Genomic DNA, 8,851 nt, shown 5'->3' with positions numbered 1-8,851 from the left:
ACAGCAGTGCAACTCAATGCATACCCCCTAAAATTCCAAGCAAACCTGCAGTAAGGTCCAGAATTCCATCCCAAAGCAGTCTGTGTTGCTCACTTGATCTGTGTAAGCCCAGAGTGAGGCCAGGAGCCCTAGCCCAAGCTTGTAGACCTGGGACCTGTAGCTTGGGATCTGAATTCCAGTTTGGAGCAATCTGTGCAGTACTCCAAGTTAGTATAAAAACCCAGAGCTTGCCTCCTGGAATCCCAAGGAAGACAGTCCCCAGGGTGCTGGCCTGTGAGGAATCCAGACCTAGCTAGTTTTTACTAATGCCCAAGACAGAGCTACAGGGCAAGGTGGTCCAAAGTGTGCCTGACCTGATCAAGTCTAGAATGGAATCAAAAGCCTCTGCCCAAGCCTAAGACTAGAATTTGAGTCATCAGTAGTCTCAGAGGGTGATTGAATCAGGAACGAGAAGAGGCTGTCAGAGTTCCCAGTCTATAGTCCATAATACCACCTTGGAAGAACTGAAACTTGCAGAAATCCAGAATAAGACTAAGGATAGCATCAAGGAAGAATAGAAAAAGGTTGGGAAAATGAGTAAATTAAAAAAAAAAAAACCTAAGCATAGAAAATTTTTATGGAGTCAGAACAAGGTAGACATAGAAGGGAACAGTGAAAGCAAAGCAAATATATGCAAAGCTTCAAAGAAAAATATGAATTGGACTTGAATTCCAGAAGAGTTCAAAAAGGATTTTAAAAATCAGTTAAGAGAGGCAGAGGGAAAATGGGGAAGAAAAAAATGAAAGCAATGCAAGAAGAAATGGGCCAAATTTAAAAAAGAGGCTTAAAAGCTCATGGAAGAAAATCTTTCCTAAAAAATTAGGATTTGGCAACTAGAAGCTAATGGCTTCATGAGACATCAAGAAACAATAAGCAAAATCAAAAAAATGAAAAACAGAAGAAAATGTGAGATATCTCATTCAAAAAACAACCAACCTTGAAAATAGATCCAGGAGAGACAATTTCCAAATTATTGGACTATCTGAAAGCCATGATTTAAAAAAAAAAAAAAAAAAGCCTGGACATCATAATAGAAGAAATTATCAAAGAAAACTGTCCTGATATTCTTAAGCAATAGAGTAAAATAGAAATTGAAAGAATCCACAGATCAGTTCCAGAAAGAAATCTCAAAATGACAACTCCTAGGAATATAATAGCTAAATTCAAGAGTCCCCAAGCCAGTCAAGCCCCTGCAATCTGTCAAGGGCACCACTACTCTCCCAGTTACCCAAGCTCACAAAATTGTTGTCATTCTCAACTCCTCACTAACCCTAATCCCAACCCTGAAAATCTTTTCACTGATTCTATGTATCCAAAACCTTCAAAAAGTCTTATCATTTCTATTTTCATCTCCTTTAAACAGACATCTCCTTCTTTCCAACCACATACATACTCATTTTGCTAGTTCATACTCTCACTTATACTATTAAAATAACTTTCTTTTTTAGAGTTAATTTAATTATTATCAAATAATAAGCACTTATTTTATTTTCCTCCCTCCACCTCCAAGTAGAACAAAAAGAAAATCCTTCTAACAACTTTGGTCGAAAAAAACAAATTCCTATATTGGCCATGTCCAAAAATGTATGCCTCATTCTGAATCTTTACTCCAACAATTCTTGGAAAGGAGAGGGTAATGAATATAGCTTACTTCATTATGGGTTCTCTAGAATCTTGGTTTATGGAATCATGTCACCATCCTCTTCTCCCCTCAATGAGCTCCAGTGCTTCTCTATTACTTACATGATCAAACATAAACTGATATTTTAAGTCCTTTATAACCTGACCCCTTCCTATCTTTCCAATTTTACACAATTTTCAAAAAAGTTCTTATATAATTTTCCCTCCCACTATAAATATTCATATAGACTTATTTGTTCTTCCTTGAATATGACCCATCCCTCATCTCTGTTCCTTGAATATTCTGTCCTTTCACCACCATTTCTTAGTTGTTTTAGCTTTAAGACAACTCAAATATTACCTTGTGCAAGAGGCCTTTCCTTACCACCCGCTACCTGCTAGGACCTTGCCCTTTGTCAAATTATTTTTCCAATGACTTTATTGGTATATCCCATACATACCTACTTAGTTTCCCATTAGAATGTAAGGTTTTTAGATGAAAGGAACTATTTTTGCTTTTCTTTTTATCCCTAAGGCTTAGCAAAGTGGGGAGGTAGAACTCTTATTCATTGGCCATTGCCCCAAATGATCTGAGAGTATTGTAAAATTGGGATTTTTCCAAAGGCACCTGGCCAAGAGATATGGATGGCAGTTTATTTAGTCAACTGCCCTAAGGGAAGACATTCAGTTCAATAGTTAGGGAAGAGAGGGAACTTGTCCACCAGAGAGAGTGGGCTGAGCAAGGGAGTATTGAGGAATAAAGAGAGATATGGTTGTGTTGGAGATAAGCCTCCTGATAGGCTCAGTGAACTATTTTCTTACCCTCTGATTGGTTGAGGGGAAACCCACCAGCCCACTTTTGTCACTTTTGGACAGTTCTAATGACTGGGATGTTGGTTTTTTTCTGTATCAGAACAAAATTTGCCCAGTTCTACCCATTGTTCTTACTTCAGCCCTGTGAGGCCAGTCAAAACAAGTTTATTCTTTTCCATAAAACAGTCTATTAAATATTTGAAGACAATTATCTCCCCAGATCTTCCAGTTCCTTCAACTACTAACATAGCATAAATTCAAGGCCTTTTACCACTGTAGATACCTTCCTCCTAGATATGTACATAGAACTAAATACATGCGATATGGTCTGAATAGGGTAGAATATAACAGAACTGACACCTCTCTAGTCCTGGACACCATGCCTTCCTTTCCAATACAAGCAAAACTTCCATTAGTTTATTTAGCTTCCATATCCCCCTATCAACTCATATTGAACTAGCAATCCATTAAAACCCCCAAATTTTTTTTAGAGAAATTGCCATCTACTCATATATCCTTCTTCTTATGCTTGCAAATTTCTTTTAAGTATGTAACTTTTACATTTATCTTCTTACATTTCATTTTGTTAAATTTAGCTCAATGTTCTAGCCTGCTGAGATATTTTAGAATTCTGAATGTCAACTAGTGATGCCTCTTCTAGCTTTGTATAATCTGCATATTTAATAAGCATGCTATCTACCACTTCATCCAACTTCAATATAAACCTAACATTTTCTTTATTTTAATTGTACTGGTCAGTAAACCTCAACTGACAACAAACCAATACAACCTTGAAATAATCCACATTTTCTGGCTACGTTTTAATTCTCTCTTTCAGTTTCTCTCAGCTGTTCCAAACCTTTTTCATGTTCCTCAAATACTTTATTCAGCCTTTACCTTCAGTGCTATATAGGTCCCCTTTCATTAGACTGTGAGGTTCTCAAGGGCAGGGATTATCTTTTACTTTTCTTTATACTCCCAATTCTGACTCTACAAGGAATGCTTCCCTACTTTACATCCAACATTTTCTTCTTACTTCACCTAACTTTACATTGTTCTCTTTACCTTGTCCAAATTATTCATCTCCTTCCAAGAATCTCAGTATTATTGATTCCATCCCCATCCTTTCTACTCTGGTACTTTGCTCTAATAATTATCTTTCTCATCCCATTAATTTCTTTCCCTGTGTGTGCACATGCTTGTTCTCAGTCATCTTAAAAGCTTCACTCGTTCTGCTACTTCAAGGTACCGTCCTTTCTTGTTCTTCCTATTACAATTTCTCACACTATTTGTCTAATTTCTACCACTTCTATTTCTTTGCCACTCATTTAATTTAATCCTTTTTAACATTACACCATTCTTCTAAAATTGTTTTTCAAAGATATTATTTGCTGAATTGTTGGTTTGTCAACATTGACATTTTTTTTTTCATGCTTGAGAACTACATCTCATTATTTGTATCCTCTAAAGTGTTTAGAAGTGACACAGACATGGAGCTTATTCTTAATATGTGTTGATCATTTATGTTCCTGCCTTTAGGACTAGAAATAATTTAATATATATAAAACATCTTCTCAAAAGTTAGATGAAACTTGCTTGGTACAGCAGTTGATTATTAATGAAATATAGAGTAACAATTCTTAAAATGGTACACAATACTACTACAAATCTGTTTTAATAGTTTTAAGGCTTTGCAGTTAAATAATCATTGTGTCAGTAAGGAGGGCTTCTGTCTCTGGGGACTATTACTAAAATTTCTACCTCAATGTCCGATATGCAGTAAGCTCTGCCAAAATGGTTTGTTGTTCCTTAGCATTCCATCTTCTTTGCCTTTGCACAGGAATGTCTCCATGTCTGGAATGCATTCCCCCATATTGCAAGCACAATGTCTGGCTGCAAGAATCATCATCTTTCCCATTGCTAGGGTCCCGTCTGTCCTTCCCCCCTAACAAAATACTTTCCACATATTTTCTATTTACTTAGTTTTAAATACATGTAGTTTCTCTCCCCCTCTTGCTGATCCAGAAGACATGAACTTCTTGAAGTCAGGATCTGCTTTTTGTCTTACTCTAGCACCTGGCACATTTATATACTTAATGAACATTTACTGGAAGACTGAATTGTGAAGAAGGGAAAATTAAACATTGTATGGTAGCTTATTTAGACGTCAAACACTATTCATTTTTAGCTGATTGCAGTTGGATCTCAATTATCCATACTGTCAATTACCCATGCACTTTGGCTGCTGTCCAGTTGACAAGCTACCCAAACTGTTGGTGGTTATGGATCAGCTCACCATCACCTGCTGGAAAACTTGTAACAGGGTGTCAGTTAAGGCACCAAAATAATAATTTCCTGGGTTTCTTGAAAGTTTCTTGTCAACTAGTTGTTATATCATTGTAGATAATGGAATCACACTCCTAAATGTACCACAGCTGATAGTGCTCCACTGACAGTTTTGTGTTCCCTTTCACCTGATCTAACAAAGTCAAGTGATTTTTTTTCCTGCTTCCTGTGAGCTTCTTTACCACTGATCAGCTGGGAAAACTATCTGTAGATTTTGACCAATTGTGCAAATATTTCTATCTTGACATATAAAATAGAATGAATTCTTTTTCCCCCTTTTATATTTTATTTTTATTTCCTCCTCCCAAATTACATGTAAAAAGCTTCCAACATTTTAAAAAGAATTGCTTCCTCCTGCCCCACTCCCTGCTGAAATGGTAAGCAATCCAAGATAGATCTTACATCATATAAATGCAATCATAGAAAATATCTTTCCATATTAATCCATTTGTGGAAGGAAACTCGAACAAAAAAAAATTAAGAAAGTGAAAAAAGTTTGCTTTGGTCTGGATTCAGACTACATCTCTGAAAGCTTTTATCATAAGTCTTTGGGGATTGTTTTGGATTCTTGTATTGTTGAGAATAGCTGTTATTTACAGTTGTTCAATTGTGCCAGTATTGCTGTCACTGTGTACAATGTTCTCCTGGCTCTTTCTTTTGCTCTGCTTTAGTTGGTGTCTTTTTGGGTTTTTCTGAGCTCCTCCTGCACATTTCTTACAGCACAATAATATTCCTTTACAATCATATACTGTGACTTAGCCATTCCCCAATTGATGGGTACCACCTTACTTTCCAATTCTTTGCTCCCCGCAAAAAGAGCTCCTTAAGTATTTTTATACATGTAGGTCTTTCCCCTTTTTGTTTTCTCTTTGGGATACAAACCCAGTAATAGTATTACTGGATCAAAGAATATTTATGTAGTTTTATAGTTCTTTGGGCATAGGTCCAAATTGCTCTCCAAAATGGTTGAATTCATTCACAACACCCCAACGGTGTGCTAGTGTTGCAATTTTTTTCCCATATCCCCTCCAAATTTTGCCATTTTCCTGTTCTGTCATAATAGCCAATCTGATAGGTGTGGGGTGGTACCTCAGAGCTGTTTTAACTTGCATTTGTCAAATAGTGATTTAGAGTATTTTTTCACATCTATAGAGCTTTAATGACTTTTATCTGAGAACTGCCTGTTCATATCCTTTGAACATTTTACCATTTGTAGAATGACTTGTATTCTTATACCTGCCAAGTCATTTATCTATGTAGTTGAGAAATGAGATCTTTATTAGATGTCTTGTGTAACTTTATCTTTATGATTACTGTGTATCACTCTCCATCTTATTTTCCTGTTTATCCTTTTCTCTCTCCTTTTATTCTGTCCAAGTATTTCTGACTACCACATCTCCCAATTCACCCTCTTTTTTATCACCCCCCTATCCCCTCACCCCTCCCACCCCCGTTCCCTTCCTTCTTGTCCTTTTCCACAGGGCACAATGTATTTCTATACCCAATTCAATGTATATGTTCTTCCCTCTTTGAGCCAATTCCAATGAGTTTAAGGTTCAAATATTCCCTTCCTCACCTCCTCCATCTTCTCCACTATAAAAGCTTTCATATGAAATATTTTATCCCATCCTATTTCTCCCTTCCCCCTTCTAATGCATTCCTCTTTCTCATCCTTCTCTTTTTTAAACCCTTACCTTCCGTCTTGAAGTCAATACTGTGTATTGGCTCCAAGGCAGAAGAGTGGTAAGGGTAGGCAACGGGGGTCAAGTGACTTGCCCAGGGTCACACAGCTGGGAAGTGTCTGAGGTCAGATTTGAACCTAGGACCTCCCGTCTCTAGGTCTGGCTCTCAATCCACTGAGCTACCCAGCTGCCCCCTCATCCTTCCTTTTTTAGATATCATTCCACCATATTCAATTCACTCTTGCCTATTATGTATACTTCTAAATGCCCTGATAAAAGTTCTTAAGAGTTATAAGAATCATCTTCCCATGTAAAAATGTAAATAGTTTAACTTAATTGAAAATGAAAATTGAATAATTTAACCTAATTGAATCTTTTGATTTCTTTTTCCTGTTTTATTTTTTCACGCTTGTCTTGTATTTGAGTCAGATTTTCCCTTTAGGTCTGGTTTTTTCATCAGGAATATTTGAAAGCCCTCAATTTCATTGAATACCTCTTTTCCCCCTAAGATTATGCTTAGTTTTGCTGGGCAAGTGGTTTTTGGTTGAAGTCCTAGCTCCTTTGCCCTCTGGAATATCATATTCTAGACCTCTGATTCTTTAATGTAAAACTTGCTAAATCTTGTTTTATTCTGTGTCTCCACAACATTTAAATTGTTTTAGGCTGCATGCAAAATTTTCTCCTTGTCCTAAGAGTCCTGGAATTTGGTTATAAAATACTGGGGGATTATCCTTTTGGAATCTCCTCCTTCAGAAGATGCTCCACTTATAACTCTGGTGCAAAGATCTTTTGTGCTGGCCTTTCAAGTTATTTTGGGCCAAAAAATTATTTCACCCCATCTTTTGGTGGGTTATACTACCACGGAATTCAGGCTTATATCATAGCTGATTAAAGATCAGGTGAGTCTGTGTACCTTCTTCTCCACCATCTTGGCTCTGCCCCTGAGAATGAATTCTTTATGGATATTGATCATTTCATCATTTTTATGTCCTGTTGATCTTTTCCTACCATGGGAAACTTTTAATATTCAAAACAGAACTGAAAGGAGGGTCATCAAATAAATAGTATAATTAGCACACTACAGGACTATAATCCAAAGGGCATTCATTATATATTTTATGAAGAGTCAATATTCTTGGACACAATCTGAAAACTAAGAACAAAATGAGTTAAAAAAAAAAAAAGACAAAACTGCAGGTTCCATCAATAAAAATTGGGTAGAACAGTTTATTTTCCTATATCTCTTACAAGTATAATTTTAGAAGGGATTGGCAATTGACAAATTTAATTATTAGTTCCCAACTCATGTTAAACAGAAAAGGTATTTGTCTGATTCTTTCATACATGCTAGGTGTTCTATTGCATCATCAATGACAGAGATGCAAAACAAGTTTTGAGGGCAAAGCGCTTGAAGGAATTAACTGTTTACTTTGAACTTCTAGCTAGTTGATAAATGACATTGTATAAACATATTACATTAATGACTAATCACGGCTTACCCAGAAAGCTACAAAATGAAAAGAATTTCCAGAAAGGAAAAGATCCAGAGGCTTAATACCTATTTAAGAGGGCAACTTATAGAAGAAATATATAAAGTATTTTTACATTGTTGGGGTTATCTATTCTAGAATGAGGTTTCAGTTAGAAATTTTCAATTTGATCCTTTATAAAGGTAGGAAAAGAAAATTTTTAATACAAAAAAACAAAGGTCTTAATGACAAGTGTAATTTGGTTGGCAGTGCATGCTGAGGTGTGAAATGGTCAGTCTGAGACTTCCCAAATATTAAAGATATTAATATATACTTTCAGCAAACTTTGGGGTAGATGGAGGAATTTAATGAGATCAGCAAACCACCTCTTTAGCCCTGAGAAACATTAAGAGCTAAGGAGGGCAAGTGGTGCCATTCTGAGACTTAAGGTTAAAAAGGCAAAGGGAAAAAAAAGTGGTCAGAAGGGAAAAAATTAAAAAGGGAGAAAATAAATATATGAATATAACTAGAAATATAAGAATGCTGAACTCAGAAGTGCCCTTACCACAGGCAACTTACTTAAGTGTAGAGAATACCTGAGAGTATGCTACAGAAAAATCTCTAATTTAGTCTAAATCAAATACTATTGTTTTTAGTGAAAAGTCACCATCATATAATATTCAGTAGCTTTATTAAAGTACACATAACTTTAATTCCAATTGTTAAAAAAAAAATGACATCCAAGTAGAAGCCCTCCTGAGTCTGCTTTAATAAAAAAGACAACTCATTTAAAAATAAGCAGCACCATAGATGTAGTGAACACGCCTTTTACAATGCTGTTTACACTAAATGGCTTTGGACATACAAAGTACTAAGGTAAAT

This window comes from Gracilinanus agilis, chromosome 2, assembly GCF_016433145.1.
Source record: "Gracilinanus agilis isolate LMUSP501 chromosome 2, AgileGrace, whole genome shotgun sequence".
In the NCBI taxonomy this organism is placed as follows: Eukaryota; Metazoa; Chordata; class Mammalia; order Didelphimorphia; family Didelphidae; genus Gracilinanus; species Gracilinanus agilis.
Note: the sequence above shows the minus strand (reverse complement) of the source record.